We start from the raw sequence: 21,961 nt of genomic DNA, 5'->3' as shown, positions 1-21,961 counted from the left end.
TAATTGCTGCCAAATATATTAGGCAGAGCTGAACTTTTAATCAGGACCTCACCATATGGTTTTTATATATTCCCAACTAGGTGATATATGATTGGGGGAAATAAGTGTCTAATATAACAAATAACCCCAAATAAAATATAATTTTTATTAATATTGATTAAAAGGTAACAAAAGAACATATCCCAAGAAACAAAAAAAAAGAAGTTGTAGGTGGCCTCGCTCTTTGTTTGTCTGCGTTTCCTATGGAGTAGATATATTGTCAATTGTGAGTTACTGGTTTTCAATTGTCTATTCACATTGTAATGGATGGAAGCTCATATAAACATATAGATTGAATAAAAGAATTAATGTGATTCTCCAAATTACTAAGATTTGGAAAAGGGGGTTAAATATGTCTTTCCCCACATAGGTAGGATTTTAATGGGTTCCGTATTAAGAGGAAAAACTGAGCAGTAGCTCTAGGTTATAGAATATACCTTTCCCTGGTTAATTTGCAAATACTATTACTATATTATTTATTAACCTTCATTTACGTAGCACCAGCCTATCCAGCTGAACTGGACACAATGTATATATTCACATCTGAGCACAATTGCATTTGGTTTCTTTATCTCCAGTTTTGTCATTTAGGAGACCTTGTTACTTCTAACATAAAATGAAGACATTTGTTGTCTAGAAAAATCATGAACCCATAAACATAATTTTGGAACCTAGTTTTGCTTCCAAACCCAAGTTTACCTGCCATTTTCTAAAAGAATACCATGGTAGAGATAGCGATAAATGGTAATTATAAAATTGTAGAATTTCCACTATGCCATAGACAGAACCAGTTCATTATTGAATTACGCACCTGGGAAGATAATACATCAGACACTAGGGTCTACCAATTACATACGGTTTTCTTACCGATACACAAAATCAAACTCTGACAGCCACAATTTGTTAGAAAGACACACTTTTTAGGCATTTCTACACGTGCAGATGTTGACGCGTGACTGAATTGATACCACACAAATCTAAAACAGCAGCATAAACAACAAGCCTAAGTACAGCCTATAGGAATAAAGTACACTAATGCTACATACAGTCCAGAAATGGGCAGACTTCAGTACTAGTTCCTTTCAATAGATTGCAGTAATTGTATACACACAGAAAAATAAACTAATACTCCTAAATGGGTAATAAAGATAAGTAAAATGTAACAGTGAGCATTCATATGCCAAACTTTTATATAACCCTATCTAAATACTCTGAAACACAGATTGTGAAACCTCTGTATGTGATGATCTAGAAAGTCCGGATTAAGGATGGTTGAAGAATTGTTGAATGAACGCTCGTCTGGTGGACATAAATTTACCAGACACAACCGTACACCTTGTAGCCCGGCATTGGCCATTACAGTTGTTCTAATTACATATTAAATGAACTACATATTAAATGACATCGGGTGACGACAAAACAATCTTTTTGGTAATTTTCTTTCATACAAAGATCTTTTGTAAATTAGCAATTATGGGACAAAAATTTAAAGATGGCTGACTTCTCGTCTTCAGTCATTGACCGGATGCCATAAAACTTTCTAAGACAATTGTCTGTTACATTTCATCCAGTCAATGATTAGTTTGGTGGAAATCATCTATTTCCATTTAGACTAATGTGTATGGCCACCATATGTCACAGAGCGATATGGAATTATTTTTGCCTCCATATCGGGTCTACAAACTCCAGCCTGACTGCAGGTCTAATCACCAGAAGTAAAAACATGATAGATCCCTATGTGTCCTTATATATACCAATCATTCTATATTGATTGTGAGCGTATAAATTCTCACAACAGTATTAACATTCACAGCAGCTGCTTCACTATATACATTGTACATCTCTATGTTGCTGCTTGTTCAGATCACTAGACCTGCAGTTGGGTCGGCATTAAGGGGTGTAGAAAAGCGCCTGTCCAAAATCTGATAATGTACCACTTGTTTCCTGCACATAATTGCAATACAATGTGGAAATTCACAAGACAACAGAAGCAGAAGACTGAGCAGAGATAAACTAGAAACTTCTCTTTATGGCCTTCTTGGTAGCAAATTTGGTGTTAACGTTTGTTTCGAAATTTTTTCCTGCAGGTTCTCAACCTTTACAAATGAGGCTTAAATATTTTATTATGAAGTCTAATAATCCCAAATATTTTGTGTTTAAATCTCTTTCCTTTTGGATTAAAACAGGAATCACACAATGACACAGATTTTTTTAGCCAATTGTGGAAGTGGATCTAAAAAGAAGGAAAAATATAAAGGAAAGACTGAAATTTGCTCTGGTCTCTTATGGATTCACTCCTGTGTTTGGCTCAAAAGCTGCATAAAAAATAAACTCATGATTCCGACAAAAAGAAGTTCTCATGTAATGTTATGGGAGTCAGTCGTTTTGGGTTGGAGCCGTGGTTGCCACCAGACCATTTTGCAGCTCTGCTAAATTAAATGGACATTAATACTAAAACATTTTCCCTACTGTGTTATTATCAACTTTGTGGTTCTTTTTGTTCCAATCACTTATCTTAGAAAAGCCCCTATATATTAGATTAAAGTTGGGCAACCTAGCTGATTGTGTTCAACTGCTCAATCCTCCTGTTTTCCTTTGAGATTAGCTGCTGCCAGAAAGGTCTGGCAGCTCCTTACTCTGCTCTCCCCATTGAAAACACACAAACGCTCTGGCCAACCCAGTTCTATTTAGCCAGAACTCACACAAAAAACAATATAATAAAACAATAGAAAACTAACCTAGATATAGCAATTTGAAATTAACCGCTGTATTTTTTATACATAGTGATAAGATGAGGCTGTAAATTTACCAGCAGTCCTATGTAAAACATCTGAATTACAGATTTGCCTCTTCTACTTTTGACATGCTCAGGTCCGCTAACTGATACATAATATTCATCATAAAACTTACTTTACTAGCATGTTTTCATCTGCTGAGAGCGAGGTCTGGGTTCACGACAGTGAGAGTTAATGAAGGAGGAAGTTTCCAGTTTGACAGCTTGGTTCTCAATGAGCAGCATATAGTGTCACACCAGCATCTAAGTGGGAAGTCTCTGCTGGTGACATTATAAGTTATGTTCCCACAGGCTGCTTTCACTCCCAGATCTCTTAGGGGAGACCTGAATGTATAATTTGTAGGGGTGTCTGAAACTACGGTACTAGCTGCCTATTTGTGTCATGGACTGTATGCTGCAATATCGCTAGACACATAGGTCATGGAAAGTACAAATTGTTTTTATTGCTCTTTAATGTATAGAACATTGAAAACACATTTCTCAATATATCACACCTCAGTCACCCCCAAACCACAAGTCTCTACATAGCCTTTGATTGGGATTTTGACATTCCACTCTACAGCTATAAAGAAAAAGTGTATGCCGAGAGAAAGAGAGAAAGAGAGAAAGAAAGATATCCAGTGTGAGGCCTATACAATACTTTCTACTTTAAACAATCTTTCCTTGTGTAAGGAGATGGACATATTGCCCACCTTCCCACCTGGAAGAACAAATGTGGTGTTGTATTGTGTAATGCGTTAATGATGTTGGTAATGTGTGTTACTCAATGGTAGGGGGACAGAGACAGTTTCATGTCGAGACATGAGATAGGTCTGCTTTTTATGCACACTGCACCCTAAGGTCTAATCTGAGCAGTGCCACATGACGTGGGTGTCCCTAACGAGAGAGGAGACTGTGATGAAAGATGTTACGGGTCCGGGTGGTGGAACCTCTGTGCCAAGGTGCAAGGAGGGACCCAGAGGGGCGTGACTAATTATCCACCCGAACCGACCCTGTCGTATGGCAGCTAACGACACCGTGACCAGGGAGGATCCGGGCTGAGGGACCAGGTGCTACTCTGGGGACGATCTTGTAAGAGAGCAGGTGGCTCCCACGGGTCAGATGGTTGGGACTGACCGGTATGGCGGATGGACACGGCAAGCAGGCGGAAGTCTCTGGTAGCCGACAGGTGGTCACAGTTCGAGAAAGCAGGGCAAGTAGTAGTCTTTAGGTTTACCAGGCTTTAGGTTTACCAGGAAGGTGGTCACAGCAAGTGACGGCAGGGTCTCCAGGCAGGCTGGCAGGAAACAGGCAGGTGCTCCCAGGTGAGCGGGCAGACAGACGAGGCGGGTAACTGACAGGTAACTGGTGGGCGCTCCCAGGTGAGCGGGCTGACGGACACCGCAGGTAACAGGCAGTAACTGGTGGACGCTCCCAAGTGAGCGGACAGATAGCCAAGGCAAGTAACAGGCAGGTAACAGGTGAGCGCACCAGGTGAGCAGGTTGGCAGGCTCGGCAGGTAACGGGCAGATAACAGGCTGGCAGGCAGGACGAGAAGTCAGGCTAGCAGCGGGACCTGAGGGCTGAAGCACATATCAGACACAGTGCAAACAACTTTGCTCGGGCACCTCCATTTTGGAGGAGGTGCCTTAAATGTGGGAAGTCCTCTGGCCATTGGCCGGGGACTCTTTAGGAAGACGCGCGCTGTCCCTTTAAGGGGGGGGGGGGGAGTGCACGCGCGTGCGCCCTAAGCATTCTGCTGGAGGAGGAACGCGTGCCGGCCACAGCAGGGAACGGAGCGCAGGGAGAAGCCGCGCCAGGAGCCGGGGGGCGAGAGAGACGGTGTCCCTGTCTGACATGGGGCAGGGACGCCGCTGCGCCGACAGAGACAGGAGCACTGGAGGGGCCCACGTGAGGAGCGTGGAGGTGAGAGGGACGGCGTCCCTGCCTAGCAGAGGGCAGGGACGCCGATGCTACAGTACCCCCCCCCCTTACGCCCCCTCCTCTTTAGGCCAGAAAGAAATTTATCAAGGATGAGCGGGGCATGGATGTTCTCCCTAGGCTCCCACGTTCTCTCCTCAGGACCAAACCCCTTCCAATCCACTAGAAAAAAGGTCTTTCCTCTTACCCTCTTGGTGGCCAGAATGCTCTCTACCTCAAACTCGTTTTCAGCGGAAACCGGAGCAGGAGGCGTACCTGAAGACTTGGAAAAAGAGTTAAGTACCACGGGTTTGAGGAGAGATACATGGAAGGAGTTGGGGATCCGCAAGTTGGCTGGGAGTTTCAATTTATAGGCCACCGGGTTGATTTGCTTGATAACTTCCAGTGGGCCGATGAACCGGGGCTCTAACTTGTAGGAAGGAATCTTGAGCCGGACAAATTTGGACGAGAGCCAGACCTTATCTCCAGGACGGAATTGGGGCGGATCCAGACGTCTCTTGTCAGCCGGTCTATTCATCCGCTCGGAGGACAGAAGAAGTGCGGATCTGGTACTCTCCCAAATGGTGGAGAATTCGTTAACAAGAGATTCCGCGGCCGGGTTGTCCACCGAGGAGGAGACGGGATCCGGGGATGTTGGCCGTAGACTGTAAAAAACGGGGATTTGGAAGAGGATTCGCTCTCGTGATTATTGTAGGAGAATTCGGCCCACGGTAAAAGATCCACCCAATCGGAATGGTGGGCATTAACAAAGTGCCGGAGGTAACTGGTTAAGATTTGGTTTATCCGCTCTACTTGATCATTGGACTGTGGGTGATAAGCAGAAGAGAAGTCCAAGGTGACCCCCAGCAGTTTACACGTGGCTCTCCAGAAGCGAGAGGTGAACTGAACCCCTCGATCGAACACGATGTGGAGAGGAAGACCAAGGAGACGGAAAATATGATGAATAAAGTCCTTAGCCAACTCAGATGCAGACGGAAGACCCGGCAGGGGAATGAAGTGGGCCATTTTAGAGAAGCGATCAGCGACCACCCAAATGACCATACAACCAGCAGAGACAGGGAGATCTGTTATAAAATCCATAGCGATGTGTTGCCACGGGGCAGCAGGTACGGGAAGAAGCAGAAGGCGGCCGGCTGGCAGATGTCTAGGAACCTTGTTGCGGGCGCAGGAAGCACAGGCCGAGACAAAGTCTATTACCTCCTTGCGCAGGGTAGGCCACCAGTAATGCCTGGCAATAAGCTGGAGGGTCTTCTTTTGGCCAGCATGGCCGGCTAGTTTAGACGAATGTCCCCAGTGCAGAACCTTCTCTCGATCATGTACTGTCACGAACGTCTTACCAGGTGGAAGACGATTCAGATCCAAGGGAGCCACTTGCATTACCTTGGCGGGGTCGATGATGTGCTTAGGCTCCTCCTCAAGATCGGAGAACAGAAAGGATCGGGACAAGGCGTCGGCTTTGATATTTTTCTCTGCCGGGCGGAAATGAAGAATGAAATCAAAGCGGGCGAAGAACAAGGACCACCGGGCCTGGCGCGGGTTAAGTCTTTGGGCACTCTGGAGGTACACCAAGTTTTTGTGGTCCGTATAAATTATTACCGGGTGAAGAGCCCCCTCGAGCAAGTAACGCCACTCCTCCAGTGCCAATTTAACGGCTAACAATTCTCGGTCTCCAATAGAATAATTGCGCTCAGACGAGGAGAAGAGTTTGGAGAAGAAGCTGCAGGTTACCTTTCTCCCGGATGGCGACTTTTGGGTGAGCACCGCTCCGGCTCCGGAGGAGGAAGCATCTACTTCTAAGAAGAATTGTTTGTTGCAGTCCGGACGGTGCAGCACAGAAGCGGAGGAGAAAGCTTGTTTCAAAGAAAGGAAGGCCTCCTCAGCCTCGGGCGGCCATACTTTGGGACTAGCGCCCTTAAGGGTGAGCACGGAGATAGGGGCAGTCCGGGAAGAGAAGTGCGGAATGAAGAGGCGGTAGTAATTGGCGAAGCCCAGGAACCGCTGAATAGCCTTCAACCCCTCCGGTCAGGGCCACTTCAGGATGGCAGAAAGTTTCTCAGGATCCATTCGCAGGCCGGTCTGGGAGATGACGTAGCCCAGAAATGGAAGCGAGGACTGCTCAAAGAGGCACTTCTCAAATTTTGCATAGAGGTGGTTCTACCTGAGCCTGAGCAGGACCTGACGAACGTCCCTCCGGTGTGTGGGAAGATCCGGAGAGAAGATCAAGATGTCGTCCAGGTACACCAGCACGCAGGAGTAGAGAAGGTCACGGAAGAGGTCATTGACCAACTCTTGAAAGACGGCGGGAGCATTACAGAGGCCGAAGGGCATTACGAGGTATTCATAGTGGCCATCCCGGGTGTTGAATGCCGTCTTCCATTCATCCCCCTGGCGGATACGGACCAAGTTATACGCCCCATGGAGATCCAGCTTGGTGAAGATTCTGGCACCCCTCAGACGGTCAAATAATTCAGAAATGAGCGGAAGGGGGTATTTATTCTTCACCGTGATCTGGTTAAGACCTCTATAGTCTATACAGGGACGGAGTGAGCCATCCTTCTTTTTAACGAAGAAGAAGCCTGCTCCCGCCGGGGAGGTAGATTTCCGGATAAATCCCCGGGCCAGATTCTCCTCGATATATTCAGACATGGCCCGGGTCTCGGCAGCGGACAACGGGTAAATACGCCCACGGGGTGGAGTAGCGCCGGGTACCAGGTCGATTGGGCAATCGTATGGTCTATGAGGGGGTAATGTCTCTGCTTCTTTCTTGTTGAAAACATCAGCATAAGACCAATAAGGAGCCGGTAGGCCGGGTAGATTGGCTGGAGTAGGAGAAGGACGAGTAGGACGAACAGGAGCTAAACAAGTCTTATGACAGTCCTGCCCCAGAGAAGGACCTCTCCGGTCTGCCAATTCAGCACGGGTGCATGTCTCTGGAGCCAAGGAAGGCCTAACAAAAGGGCGTGAGAGAGTCCAGGAAGAACATGGAAGAAGATCCTCTCAGAGTGCAGCATTCCCACCTGCAGAGTCATGGGTTCGGTGATGAGTTGGATGGTTAGTGGTAAGAGCCCTCCATCCACGGAGACGACAGATAAGGGTTCAGCCAAAGGTTTAGTGGGAATGCAGTATTTCTCTACCAGGGACTGGGAAATGAGGTTTCCGGCAGCTCCAGAATCGAGTTGAGCTAGTTCAAAGTAGCGGTTCTCCCCGCAGATGATAGAGACCGACAGCATTATAGATGGAGGGGGTTTACTTTTGTCTAGGACGACCTCTCCGAGCGATCCTAGACACTGGCGTTTCCCGGCCTCTCCGGGCAAGAACGGATCCGTTGCTCCTTACTGCCACAGTAGAAACAGCTCCCCTCGGCACGGCGTGACTCTTGACGGGTTTTGACCATCTTGGTTTGGTCAAGCTGCATGGGCTCTGGCAAGTGCGCCCGGGGAGTTACAGAGGAAGAGACGGGTCTCTGGAAAGTGGGAGCAAGGCGGGGAAACCTCCTCTCACCGGTGACCTCTTTGGTACGCTCCTGGAACCGGATGCCAATCCTGGTGGCAAGTGTTACCAAGTCATCCAGGGAGGTAGGAATGTCCCGACCGGCAAGTTCATCTTTAATCCGGCCCGATAGGCCTTCCCAGAAGATGGACACTAGGGCCTCGTTATCCCAGGCAAGCTCGGAAGTAAGGGTACGGAACCGTATGGCATATTGGCCCACGGTGAGACTCCCCTGGCGGAGGCATAGCAGAGAGGAGGTGGATGAGGTCTTTCGTCCTGGTTCGTCGAAGACTTTCCGGAAAGCCGTGAGAAAGGCTGGCAGGTTGGACACCAGGGGGTCTCCTCTCTCCCATAGGGGATTTAGCCAAGCCAGTGCCTCCCCAGTGAGATGGGACATGATGAAGGCCACTTTGGCCCGGTCGGAGGTGAATTGGTGTGCCAAAAGTTCGAAGTGCAGGGTGCACTGGTTAATGAAGCCTCGTGCCAGACCGGGGTCTCCACCTAAACGAGGCGGGGCGGAGAGGCGGGGACCGCGAAGGGATGCCATGGTATTGATGGGCAGCGACGCTGCCGGGGTAGGAGTCGTGTGACTAGAGGCAGGTCCCGATGAAGCAGTCAGTGTGTCCAGGAGGGAGTTAACATTACGCAGGTGGCTCAGCATGGACTCCTGTTGGGACCTCTGACGGGATAGTTCATGGCATAGGTCCGAGAGCAAGGGAGCTTGGGTGCCACCCGGTTCCATGGTCCGAGCAAACTGTTACGGGTCCGGGTGGTGGAACCTCTGTGCCAAGGTGCAAGGAGGGACCCAGAGGGGCGTGACTAAATATCCACCCCAACCGACCCTGGTCGTACGGCAGCTAACGACACCGTGACCAGGGAGGATCCGGGCTGAGGGACCAGGTGCTACTCTGGGGACGACCTTGTAAAAGAGCAGGTGGCTCCCACGGGTCAGATGGCTGGGACTGACCGGTATGGCGGATGGACACGGCAAGCAGGCGGAAGTCTCTGGTAGCCGACAGGTGGTCACAGTTCGAGAAAGCAGGGCAAGTAGTAATCTTTAGGTTTACCAGGAAGGTGGTCACAGCAAGTGACGGCAGGGTCTCCAGGCAGGCTGGCAGGAAACAGGCAGGTGCTCCCAGGTGAGCGGGCAGACAGACGAGGCGGGAAACTGACAGGTAACTGGTTGGCTCTCCCAGGTGAGCGGACTGACGGACACCGCAGGTAACAGGCAGGTAACTGGTGGACGCTCCCAGGTGAGCGGACAGATAGCCAAGGCAGGTAACAGGCAGGTAACAGGTGAGCGCACCAGGTGAGCAGGCTGGCAGGCTCGGCAGGTAACGGGCAGATAACAGGCTGGCAGGCAGGACGAGAAGTCAGGCTAGCAGCGGGACCTGAGGGCTGAAGCACAGATCAGACACAGTGCAAACAACTTTGCTCAGGCACCTCCATTTTGGAGGAGGTGCCTTAAATGTGGGAAGTCCTCTGGCCATTGGCCGGGGACTCTTTAGGAAGACGCGCGCTGTCCCTTTAAGAGGGGGGGGAGTGTGCACGCGCGCCCTAAGCACTCTGCTGGAGGAGGAACGCGCGCCGGCCACAGCAGGGAACGGAGCGCAGGGAGAAGCCGTGCCAGGAGCCGGGGGGTGAGAGAGACGGTGTCCCTGTCTGACATGGGGCAGGGACGCCGCTGTGCCGACAGACAGGAGCACTGGAGGGGCCCACGTGAGGAGCGCGGAGTTGAGAGGGACGGCGTCCCTGCCTAGCAGAGGGCAGGGACGCCGATGCTACAAAAGATAGCGAGATCCAGGAAGAAGGAAGGGGAAAAGTGACCAAAAGACAGCGTGATCGATCGGAGACAGGTGCTAGGAAGGGACACCAAACAGTATGGCCCAGTGTTTATAACTCCAAGAGGTAACGGGCCATGACAGGACAGAGTTCGTGAGATAGGAAAGCGAAGGTGAGTACCAGCTATACTGGCAATATAGTTCTCTGTAGGTGAAAGAAGACACAGAACCGCAGGTTGAGTAAAGGAATCTTGCTAACTGGACTGTGGTACTGAGATTGGTTGTGGTGAAGTAGACATGAACTGTGAAGATAGAGGACAAGCGAGTAAAGAGGTAGGAATTGAAACAGTGTTTGGAAAATGCTCCATTATGTTCATTAAGTTGTGTACCCGCTATCTACTGTATATAATCCCCACCAATTTCTCATTTAGTAAAAAGTTTATCTTTGACTGGTGCTCTCCCTCATTGAACTGTCAAGTATCTGGTCCTGGTCAATCAAAGTCATGGATTACATGCTGCCTGCAAGGGCGTCGTCCCCCCACAGCAGAAGTCCACACACCCAGCCAGGACCCCCACCTTCATATAACATGCCGGGGTGTAAGGGACAAGTACTTTGCCAACGGCTACTGCCCCGCACCACGTTACACTTTCCAAATTCAAATTACTATGTCACAGATGTGGCACAAAACTGGAAGACACAGTTAATCAACAGGCACATAAAAGGAAATCTGTGAACAGACTAAATGAAACTACATCAATTATTATATAGATTTCAAACCCGATAAAACTGGCACATCTCTTCATTGCAGGAGCGCTCCAACTCTGTCAGATTGCGAGGCCATCTTCTGTGTCAGCGCTCTTTTCAGGTCAACTCACAGATTTTTCAATTGTATTGCCTATTAACAGAGGCCTAAAGAATTTGATGCAGAATTGACTTATAATTGGAACTGTTCATTATTCTTTCCATTTTGATTAAAGCCCCATTTCCAGCAGCTGAAAAACAGCCACAAAGCATAATGTTGCCTCCACCATGCTTCACTTTGGGTATTATGTTCTTTTGTTGTTCTTCAATGTTGGCTTTGTGCCAAACATACCTTTTGGAATAATGGCCAAAAAATTCAGCCTTGGTCTCATCAGACCATAACACCTTTTCCCACATGCTTTTTGCAAACTTTATTCTCATGTTGGCAAAACATGACCGGGCTTTGTTGTTTTGTTTTTTTGCTGTTGTAAGAAAAGGCTTCTATCTTGTCACCCTACCCATCCAAAAGGCCAGATTTATGAAGAATATGGGAGATTATCGTCACTAATATTGGCGCTTTTAGTATTTTACAGCCTAGGGATAGGAGGTCAGCGCACACAGTCCATAATTGTGGTGTACTATTGAAGTGCTGGTAGCCTCAGTCTGTGAATAACGATCCAAAAATATAACTGATAAGAAGGTGCTGGACCTTCATAGTCAGTGTGACTGTGAATTGATTGATGTGTGATATAGTAGCAGAAACTTAATAGCAACATTTTTTTTACTTTTCACACACTGCAAAGAAGGAGAACAGTTTGTGATTAAATGTTTGTAGATCGTAAAAAAAATGCCTAATGATATTTCACACTACTAAAGATTCAGAGAGCTGGCTCATGGCGTCAGCCATGGTCACACTGGCTACCTCACTATGCCTTGTGTTATCACATTACAGTCAATCAGGGGAGATATCACAATCAGTATAAAAGGTAAGTGCTAGTCAAGCAGCAACATTTTAGGATTTTACAGTGTAAGTATAGGATGTCAGAGCATACAGCACATTACACTTAGGCTATGTGCCCACGTTGCAGAAATGAAGCAGAACATTTCTGCTTCATTTCTGCATGTCCTTCCCCGGAAAAACGCTTGCGTAATTTGACAAGCGTTTTACACGCGTTTATGATGCGTTTGGGACATGCGGAATTGCCTTGCGTTTTTTATTGCATTGACAAGGCAATTCCGCATGCGTAAACGCAAAAATAATGGATATGCTGCGGATTTTTGAGCACATCAAAAACGCTGCGGAAAAATCCGCAGCATGGGCATTGAAATTGTGGCTTCTCATTGGGGACCATGGGGGACGGATTACCAAGCATTTCACAAGCGTTTACGCTGCGTAAATTCCGCAGCATAAACGCTTGTAAAACGCTTCGTGGGCACATACCCTCAGGGGTTGGAAAAGTCTTAAATCGGATTGTGGTGTACTACTGCAATGCTGATACACAATGAAAATGGAATTGGTATTCTCAGTTTGTGAATAACATTCCAAAGATTCAAGTGATATTAAGGTACTGGTCATGCATAATTAGTGAGATTTTGAATTGGTTGATCTGTGATGTATTGCATTAACAGCACCTTAATAGCAGCATTTTTAATTCTTCACACACTGCAAACAAAGAGGACAGTTTAATACCCCTTTGTTTTAATTTTGCTACTGAAGAAATTCCTGAAACGAAGGCTTTTATGTCACAGAAACTGTGTTTTTTGTGATCAAGTTAATTTTCATGACAAGTAATAACTGACATTTTTGGGATTTCATCTGATCATTTTTCATAACAATCTAGAGTTAATGCAAATTGATACTATCAAAACTTAAGCAGCAAACTTTGTGAAAACCAAAATTTGTATCAGTCTCAAAACTTTTTACCATGTCTGTAGCTACTTAACAAAGTAGCGTTTTAGAGTTATGTTGTATTTTTGGTATAACTTGGGATAATTATAAATAAATAAAATATAAAAAAAAAGGTTAAAGGTTTTGCAACTGTTTTACTAGCCCAATTTAACAAGTGTATGCATCACAATAATATTTGTTTTCTTAAGGAAGGGGGGAGAATTTAAACAAAAAATATTGTAAGGCAGCGGCTTCCACAACAGTGTGGTAATGAGGCAGTGACCAAAGATATTTCAACATACAGTAAATGTCTTTATTTTAGCATCTTATGAAAAATTAACTCAAACGTTATCCTCCTGTTCGCAGCTGGATTGTCCATAACAGGCCATATCAGTCCATTGCCATGGGCGACTGCACCACTGTGTAACTCGTGGGCGCAGCAATGGCTCCTGCTGTGCTGCTTGTAAAACCAATACTGCCACACTCAACTCTTACCTGAAAATTTAAATGGGAATTGTGGACAAGAGCCACTTCCAAGACTCGGACTGGAGGGAGAGATCCATCCCACTACCTTCCTACAGATCTCTCCAAAAATAAAAGCCCATGTCAGGTTTTCCTAAATCTGACTTGGTCAAATAGCTTGACCAAGTTCACACTCTATTTTACTTTGCATTGTAACTAGTGATGAGCAAGTATGTTTTGTTAACCCTTTCGCCGAGTATGCTCGGCCGAGCACCGAGCATTTATAGCGTGCTCGGGCTTTAAATTTTCGTTGCTCCGTGAACACGATTTGCGACTGTTTGATAGGTTTAATACATGTGAGGAATGCCTGTTTTTCCAGCATTCCTCACATGTATTAAATATGTCAAACAGTCGCAAATCATGTCCACGGAGGGACGAAAACTTAAAGCCCGAGCACGCTATAAATACTCGGTGCCCGGCCGAGCATACTCGGCGAAAGGGTTAACCGAACATACTCGCTCATCACTAATTGTAACCACAGCTGTGTTCATTTAGTCACAAATGTAGCATTTTTACAAGGGTAACAGGAGAAATTGAACCATGCAATTTGTGTTACTCCCATGGAAGGGATGGAGCATCATTAGACTTTTGGAGCACAAAATTATCTCGAATAGATAGAGGATGCCATTTTGCATTTGTGCACCCCTTGATGTGCAAAAGGGAAACTGTAAGTACTAGTGATGAGCGAGCACTAAAATGCTCGGGTACTCGTTGCTTGGGTCGAGCAAATTGGAATACTCGGGTGCTCGACCCGAGCAACGAGCCCAATGTAAGTCTATGGGAAACTTGAGCATTTTTCAGGCGGCTCCCTCAGGCGGTCTGCAGAGGGCCTAAAAATTGCCCAAATCGATGGGAACAGTGCTCAAATGACATGGGGACAGCATGGGGAAGACCCCATTTCTGACTCCCAGGTCACTTCTGTCAACAACGTTGTCAGGTATTAAACCACTTTTACGGACTCACAATAAAACATACCAAAACGAAACCAAAATGGATTTTCCTGGGAAATATGTTAAGGAACATCCTTTCCATGACATGTACAATGTATATAAAGCAAAATAAATAACCAAAAACAAAAAAACTCCTCCACACCTTGGGCTATGTTCACACGTAGCGTTTTTGATGCGTTTTTGCACTTTTGCATTGCTTTCAACCAAGAAAAATGCATTCACCAGGAAATTTCATTTTAACATTTTATAACCTTATCTGGCCATGTGGTGTGTGACACATCATCAGACACATGCATACAGTGCTGAAAAGTCATGGGAACAGCATGGGGAAGACCTCTGGAAGCATCTCTGACTCCCAGGTCACTGCGTAAAAGTGTGCCCATCATAAGTGATCCTTGGCGCATGCCAAGATGCCTCCTGCCATGAACCTGTCATTGCAGACTTGCAACAATCACCGTCCACGTCCTTGTCCCACTGTAGCGTTCAGTTGTCCCTACCCCATTCCTTGGAATGCAAGCGCAAGTATGCAGGCAGCCAGCCACCCACCCACCCACAGGCTGCAATACTATAATGTTTGACAGCTGCTTGCACTTGAAAGGTGGCCTTTTAGGCTTGTGGAGGCGGAAGCTTTTCATAACCTCATGGAGGCGGCAGCCAGGTGTCCATACTCGGTCCCCAGCCGCCACCATATTTCCCGGTATCGCCTCCGCCTTCTACAAGCACGGGTCTCACAACATTACCTGTGCCCTCCCCAATGCACTTCCTGGGAAGGACCGCCTAACCACAAACACGTGGACAGGTGAATGTGGCCAGGGACGGTACGGAGCCAGTCCACAACTTTTTTTGCTGACAGTTGTATTTAGCTCGGTGAAAGGACTGGCATAGAGGGAAACCCTATCTACCCTGCGTGTCATTTCTCACAGGAAGTCCTGTAAAGCTGCTTTCACTTTAAATGTGGCCTTCTAGGCTCGTGGAGGCGGAAGCTTTTCACAACCACCTGCCTCATGCATCGTGTCCATACTCGGTCCCCAGCCATCACTATTTCTCCCTATGTTGTCTCCGTCTTCTACAAGCGCGGGTCCCTGAACATTACTGCTGGCACTTTTCTGTGGGAATTTGCTTGCCTCGTACCAGCCTGGAATATTTCCAGCAAACTATGGTACGACGCCATGGTATTAGCACTGCCCCCAGTACCAGTAGCGAAGCAATCCCCAATTTCCTTCTCAGGAATTTTATTTGGTAGACTGAGTGGCTGCCCAAATACATTTTCTCACAAAGGAGCTGAAGATAGAGTGGCAGTAGGTGCAAGTCTCTCCAGCCTGTTAGATATTAGAGGGTGAACGGCAGCACATTGGATCAGTGGTTAGCACTGAAGACTTGCAGCGCTGGGATCCTGGGTTCAAATCCCAGCAAGGACAACATCTGCAAGGACTTTGTTTGTTCTCCCCGTGTTTGCATGTGTTTCCTCCTCAGTAAAAAAGCAGCCATAGAGTGTCCGGGAACCTTTCCACACACTTTTCTTAGCCAGGACTGCTTCTTGGCAGGGTTGGACAGTCCCACCAGAGAATTCTCTGGTGTGCCTTGGCTTCTACCTCAGGAGAGTTCATGATAGCGCTAACTTTGCAGATGCTATGGGGCTCTTGAGTGGGGGAGAAAGGTTAGCCCTCAGAATCAAATCCTCTGGTGGGCACAATGTTTTTCAATCTGAAACAGCTTCTCAGTGGGAGGTGTATTTCACCACAGCCATATTCTTTAGCTCGGTGAAAGGACTGGCATAGACGGCAACCGTATCTACCTCGGCTGTCATTTCTCCCGTCACCAGGTTCTGCCCATTGTCACACACAACTATGCCTGGCTGTATGTTCAGCGGTGAGAGCCACAGATCAGGCTGCTGTGTTACAGCTTTCAACAACTCTGCAGCGCTGGGCGGTTTGTCAATTAAGCATTAAGCATGTTATCTTCAGCACAGCCTGTTGCCGCTTGGCCAAGGCAGTGCTGTCAGCTTGTGACTGATGTGGTCATTTCGGAGATGGAGGAGGAGGTGCATGAGCTGAATAATGTGATTACATTGTTGTTAAATTGGTGACGCTGTTTTTTATACTAAAGAAAGATCCTATTGTTTTGTTTTTTTTACGTTCACCGGGAAATGTCATTTTAACATTTTAGAACCTTATCTGGCAATGTGGTGTGTGACACATCATCAGACACATCCTGTTTTAATATGATGGAGGGACTCTGAAAGTCATAAAGCCTATTTTTATAGGGACTTCAGACGGCCCTTACTATTCTTAAAAGGCCAGCAATCGGCCCTAATTATTGTTAGAGAGCCATCAGCCGGCAATGCTTTGTTGTTACCATTATTAACAAGTGGGTCTCCTATACTGTTATTGCGTATCCAGTGACTGCAAGGGCTACCAAAAATTTGGACGCAACCCAATACCCCTTTGAAGAGACATAGAGGGTCTCAGTAAAAAAAATGTTCCCATTATAAAGGATCAGGTCTCCTATAGTGGTAATGCCCATGCTGTGACTGCAAGGGCTGACAAAATTTGGGAAAAACCCCACTAAGAATTTAAAGACACATAGAGCAGGGTCACAGTAACAAGGTACGACATGTTCCCATTAGAAAGGAGAGGGTCTGCTATACAGTTATAGGGTATGCAGTGAGTACAACAGCTGACCAATTTTAGTAAATACACCACTAAGAATTTAAAGACACATGGAGCAGGGCCACAGTAACAAGTACGACATGTTCTCATTAGAAAGGAGAGAGTCTGCTATACAGTTATAGGGTATGCAGTGAGTCCAACGGCTGACAATTTTAGAAAAATACCCACTAAGAATTTAAAGACACACAGAGCAGGGCCACAGTAACAAGGTACGACGTGTTCCCATTAGAAAGGAGAGAGTCTCCCATAGTGTTGGCTTATGCAGTGAATGCAAGGGCTGCCAAAAATTTGGAGGCACTTCAATGCCCCTTGGAAGAGACGTGGAGGAGGGCCTCAAAAAAATGTTCCCATTAGAAAGGAGCGGGCCTCCTATACTTGTAATGCCCATGCACTAAGCGTATGGGCTGACAAACATTTACTCCTGGGGGGTATACATGAACATACTGTATAAAAATTTTTTTTACGGGCATCATAAACACCCTTTAAAAAAATTAGGTGAGTGCTGTGTGGCGCCCCTGAGGGTTCAGTCACCACAGGGGTACTGCACCTCAGATAGAAGTGTGGTATCTCCTCTTTCAGGTAAGGATGGAGCATCACTCAGGACCCTACTTCACCACTCAACACTACACCACTCGTGTCCTGAAAGGGGCCTAAATGCACCAGGGTGCTGCCCCGGCCTGGGATAGAAGAGATGGGGGGGAATAAAAAGATAGGGGGAACCATGTAGTGGGTGAGGGTGGAGGACACACTTTTAGGAAACACTTATTGATTCATATTTAATCTACGGCCATCTTAAGTTCAAGGTCTTTGATTGAGGGTCTTCTGTCAGGGTCCAGCAAGAGGCTGTAGCTGGCGGAAGGTTCGCGGTCCTCGTACTCTGGCCTTGAGACGAGGAGCGGGTCAGAGTTAACCACTGTCTCTACCCGGTCAAGGTCCTGACCTAAGAAGGCCTTGGAGGGGAGTGGAGGAGATAGGTTCCACAGGCAAAAGGATCCGAGGGGGATACGGACGGAGCGGAATCGCCACCTGTATTCTTTACTCTGGCCCAGCCAGAGGGATTCCTGCTGCAAGAGGGGTAACCGGCCCCCGACATCTGACTTTGTTACTTCACGTCTCAGTCAGAAAAGCCCGGAGGCTTAGTGGATCCCAAGGGGATACGGACGGAGCGGAGTCGCCACCTGTATCTCTTAAACTGCGTTTATCCAGTGGGACCCGGCCTTACACCACGTTCATACCACACACAGTCAGGAGAAGACTTAGTGGGAGAACTTACCAAGGAGAGGAACACACACCAGAGGGGTCTCGACAGGTGCTCCTGATCTACCTGGGAAGTGCTGAACCCCCTTCCCGGTGGCCGCAGTACGCCGTGTGTAGCAGAGGGAAGCTTTGCGGCTGAAAGTTCATCTAAAGTGAGTAAAGACTCGAATTACTTCATACACCGTCTCAGCTTGTTATTTCCTGCGCGGCACTGCACCCACCATCCTTTCTCACACTGCCCTGAGGCCTGCTCCGTCTGTGAGGAGCCGTCCCATCTTAGCTGCCCCTAACACCAGCCTCAGTGGACTGTTGCAGCGCTGGTGTTCATCACCGGAAACCACAGGTGGCGTAGTCGAAATACCACTTATCCTAGAAAAGCCCAATAATTTTATGTGACAGCCCTGGGCACGGAACGGGTCCAGGCCACGACTGCATCCCCGCGACACCTACACTGACCCGGCTCCGAGTAACCCCAAAGCTCAGGGAGGGCTAGGCGTCACAGTTGCATCACGGACCATGGTCACCCTGGTGATATGGTGGTGGAGGATGAGGAGAAAGAGGAGGACAAGAGCAAATAGACAAAATCAGGAAGTGTATACCCATGTGTGGGAGTGAAAAGGTGCATGGGAATACACCTCCCAAGAAAAGACACTGGATTGGAGTTTATGTTACGCTGCTATCATTCGGTGGTGTTGAGAAGTCTGGCCCAATCCAGCCCTTGTTCATTTTTATAAGAGTCAGCCTGTCAGCATTTTCAGTTGACAGGCGGATGCGCTTATCAGTTATAATTCCACCAGCGGCACTAAAAACCCGCTCTGATAAAACGCTGGCGGCAAGGCAGGCCAGGACCTCAAAGGCATAGAGAGCCAGTTCATTCCACGTATCCAGCTTGGATACCCAATAATTATAAGGCACAGCAGAATCATGGAGGACGTTGGCACGGTCAGCAAGGTACTCCCTCAGGATCTTCCCAAATTTTGCACTCCTTGTGAGAGTACCCCACACTTCAGGGCCTGTCCGATGGGAGGGTCTGAGAAAACTCTCCCAGAACTTTGACAGTGTTCCTCTGCCTCTGCTGGTTTAAGGTGTGTCTCTCTCGCCTGTACTCCTTGGTTGTCCAACGAAGTGTGCCCTCTGCTGCCAGCGTTTTCAGATGGGAATTTTTTTAATAGTTCCGCAACAAGGGCCTTCTGGTACAGCCCCATTTTTGTAGACCTGTCCGCCTCTTGAATAAGAGATATAAAGTTCTCCTTCAAGAGTGGGTCTAGAAGTGTCACCAACCAGTAATGACTGTCACCCAAAATTTTGAGAACGCGAGGGTCATGGGAAAGGCAGCGTAACATAAACTCAGCAATGCGTGCCAGACTACTAACAGGCAAGACTTCCATATCCTCACCAAGAGGATGACTGACCATGCTCTCCTCCTCCTCCTCTCTGTCCTCTGGCCATCCATGCTGAACAGATGGTATGACAGCTGTGCAGGTAGTACCGTCTATAGTGCAGGAAACTAGCTCCTGTTCTTCCTCCTCTTCCTCATTGTCACCCAATCCACGTTGGGATGAGATGAGACTTGGCTGTGTGTAATAACCCTGTATGGTTTCTTGCTCCATCTCATCGTGCTCCGCCTGCAATGCATCATCTTTGATTGTGAGCAGAGAGTGTTTCAGAAGACAGAGAAGCGGGATGGTGACGTTAATTATGGCGTCATCGCCGCTCACCATCTTGGTGGAGTCCTCAAAGTTTTGGAGGATGGTACATATGTCTGACATCCATGTCCACTCCTGAGGTCTTACAGTGGTGGCCAAAAGTATTGGCACCCCTGCAATTCTGTCAGATAATACTCAGTTTCTTCCTGAAAATGATTGCAATCACAAATTCTTCGGTATTATTATCTTCATTTAATTTGCTTGCAAGGAAAAAACACAAAAGAGAATGAAGCAAAAATCAAATCATTGATCATTTCACACAAAACTCCAAAAATGGGCCAGACAAAAGTATTGGCACCCTCAGCCTAATACTTGGTTGCACAACCTTTAGCCAAAATAACTGCGAACAACCGCTTCTGGTAACCATCAATGAGTTTCTTGCAATACTCTGCTGGAATTATAGACCATTCTTCTTTGGCAAACTGCTCCAGGTCCCTGATATTTGAAGGGTGCCTTCTCCAAACTGCCATTTTGACATCTCTCCACAGGTGTTCTATGGGATTCAGGTCCGGACTCATTGCTGGCCACCTTAGAAGTCTCCAGTGCTTTCTCTCAAACCATTTTATAGTGCTTTTGGAAATGTGTTTTGGGTCATTGTCCTGCTGGAAGACCCATGACCTCTGAGGGAGACCCAGCTTTCTCACACTGGGCCCTACATTATGATGCAAAATTTGTTGGTAGTCTTCAGACTTCATAATGCCATGCACACGGTCAAGCAGTCCAGTGCCAGAGGCAGCAAAGCAACCCCAAAACATCAGGGAACCTCCGCCATGTTTGACTGTAGGGACCGTGTTCTTTTCTTTGAATGCCTCTTTTTTTTTCCTGTACACTCTATGTTGATGCTTTTTCCCAAAAAGCTCTACCTTTGTCTCATCAGACCAGAGAACATTCTTCCAAAACGTTTTAGACTTTCTCAGGTAAGTTTTGGCAAACTCCAGCCTGGCTTTTTTATGTCTCGGGGTAAGAAGTGGGGTCTTCCTGGGTATCCTACCATACAGTCCCTTTTCATTCAGACGCCGACGGATAGTACGGGTTGACACTGTTGTACCCTCGGACTGCAGGGCAGCTTGAACTTGTTTGGATGTTAGTCGAGGTTCTTTATGCACCATCCGCAGAATCTTGCGTTGAAATCTCTCGTCAATTTTTCTTTTCCGTCCACATCTAGGGAGGTTAGCCACAGTGCCATGGGCTTTAAACTTCTTGATGACACTGCGCACGGAAGACACAGGAACATTCAGGTCTTTGGAGATGGACTTGTAGCCTTGAGATTGCTCATGCTTCCTCACAATTTGGTTTCTCAAGTCCTCAGACAGTTCTTTGGTCTTCTTTCTTTTCTCCATGCTCAATGTGGTACACACAAGGACACAGGACAGAGGTCGAGTCAACTTTAATCCATGTTAACTGGCTGCAAGTGTGATTTAGTTATTGCCAACACCTGTTAGGTGCCACAGGCAAGTTACAGGTCTTGTTAATTACACGAATTAGAGAAGCATCACATGATTTTTCAAACAGTGCCAATACTTTTGTCCACCCCCTTTTTAGGTTTGGTGTGGAATTGTATCCAATTTGGCTTTAGGACAATTCTTTTTGTGTTTTTTCATTGAAGACAAATTAAATGAAGATAATAATACCAAAGAATTTGTGATTGCAATCATTTTCAGGAAGAAACTGAGTATTATCTGACAGAATTGCAGGGGTGCCAATACTTTTGGCCACTACTGTATGTGTGGAGTCTGAAATGAATACCGACGGCCTTGTTGATGCTGGTACTCAACAACTGCCCTCTTCTGCTCACAAATCCTTCCCAACATCTGCAATGTAGAGTTCCAACGAGTGAGGACATCACACACCAGTCTGTGAGCCGGAAGATGCAAACGCTGCTGAAACACTGCAAGGGGGGGAAGCTGTAGCTGACTTTCTAAAATGGGCACACAGGCGGCGTACTTTAACAGGCAGGTCCGGCAGCTCCGGGTAGGATTTGAGAAACCGCTGAACCACGCGGTTAAGCACATGGGCCAGGCATGGTACGTGTGTGAGCTCGTCTCGCCTCAGAGCCACCACCAGGTTCCGGCCATTGTCACACATGACCATGCCTGGCTGTAGGTTCAGCGGTGTGAGCCACAGATCTGCCTGCTCTTTCAGAGCTATCCACAACTCTTCAGCATTGTGCGTTTTTTCACCTAAGCATATTAGCTTCAGCACAG

The 21,961-nt window shown here is 47.1% G+C and overlaps 1 protein-coding gene across 2 annotated transcripts in view; it reads right to left on the bottom strand.

Moving 5' to 3' along the window:
- SLA2 (Src like adaptor 2) overlaps window positions 1-3,100 on the bottom strand; it is a 33,642-nt gene extending 30,542 nt beyond the window's left edge. For both annotated transcript variants that reach the window (XM_073683666.1, XM_073683667.1), the window contains exon 1: window positions 2,950-3,100. The gene's annotated coding sequence lies outside the window, so the exon portion shown is untranslated. The remainder of the gene's footprint in view (window positions 1-2,949) is intronic.
- Window positions 3,101-21,961: the final 18,861 nt, after the last annotated feature.

This window comes from Phyllobates terribilis, unplaced genomic scaffold (assembly GCF_046119375.1).
Source record: "Phyllobates terribilis strain yellow unplaced genomic scaffold, ASM4611937v1 Scaffold_5__5_contigs__length_657084704, whole genome shotgun sequence".
Lineage (NCBI taxonomy): Eukaryota > Metazoa > Chordata > Amphibia > Anura > Dendrobatidae > Phyllobates > Phyllobates terribilis.
Note: the sequence above shows the minus strand (reverse complement) of the source record. Positions and strands in the feature narration are given on the sequence as shown.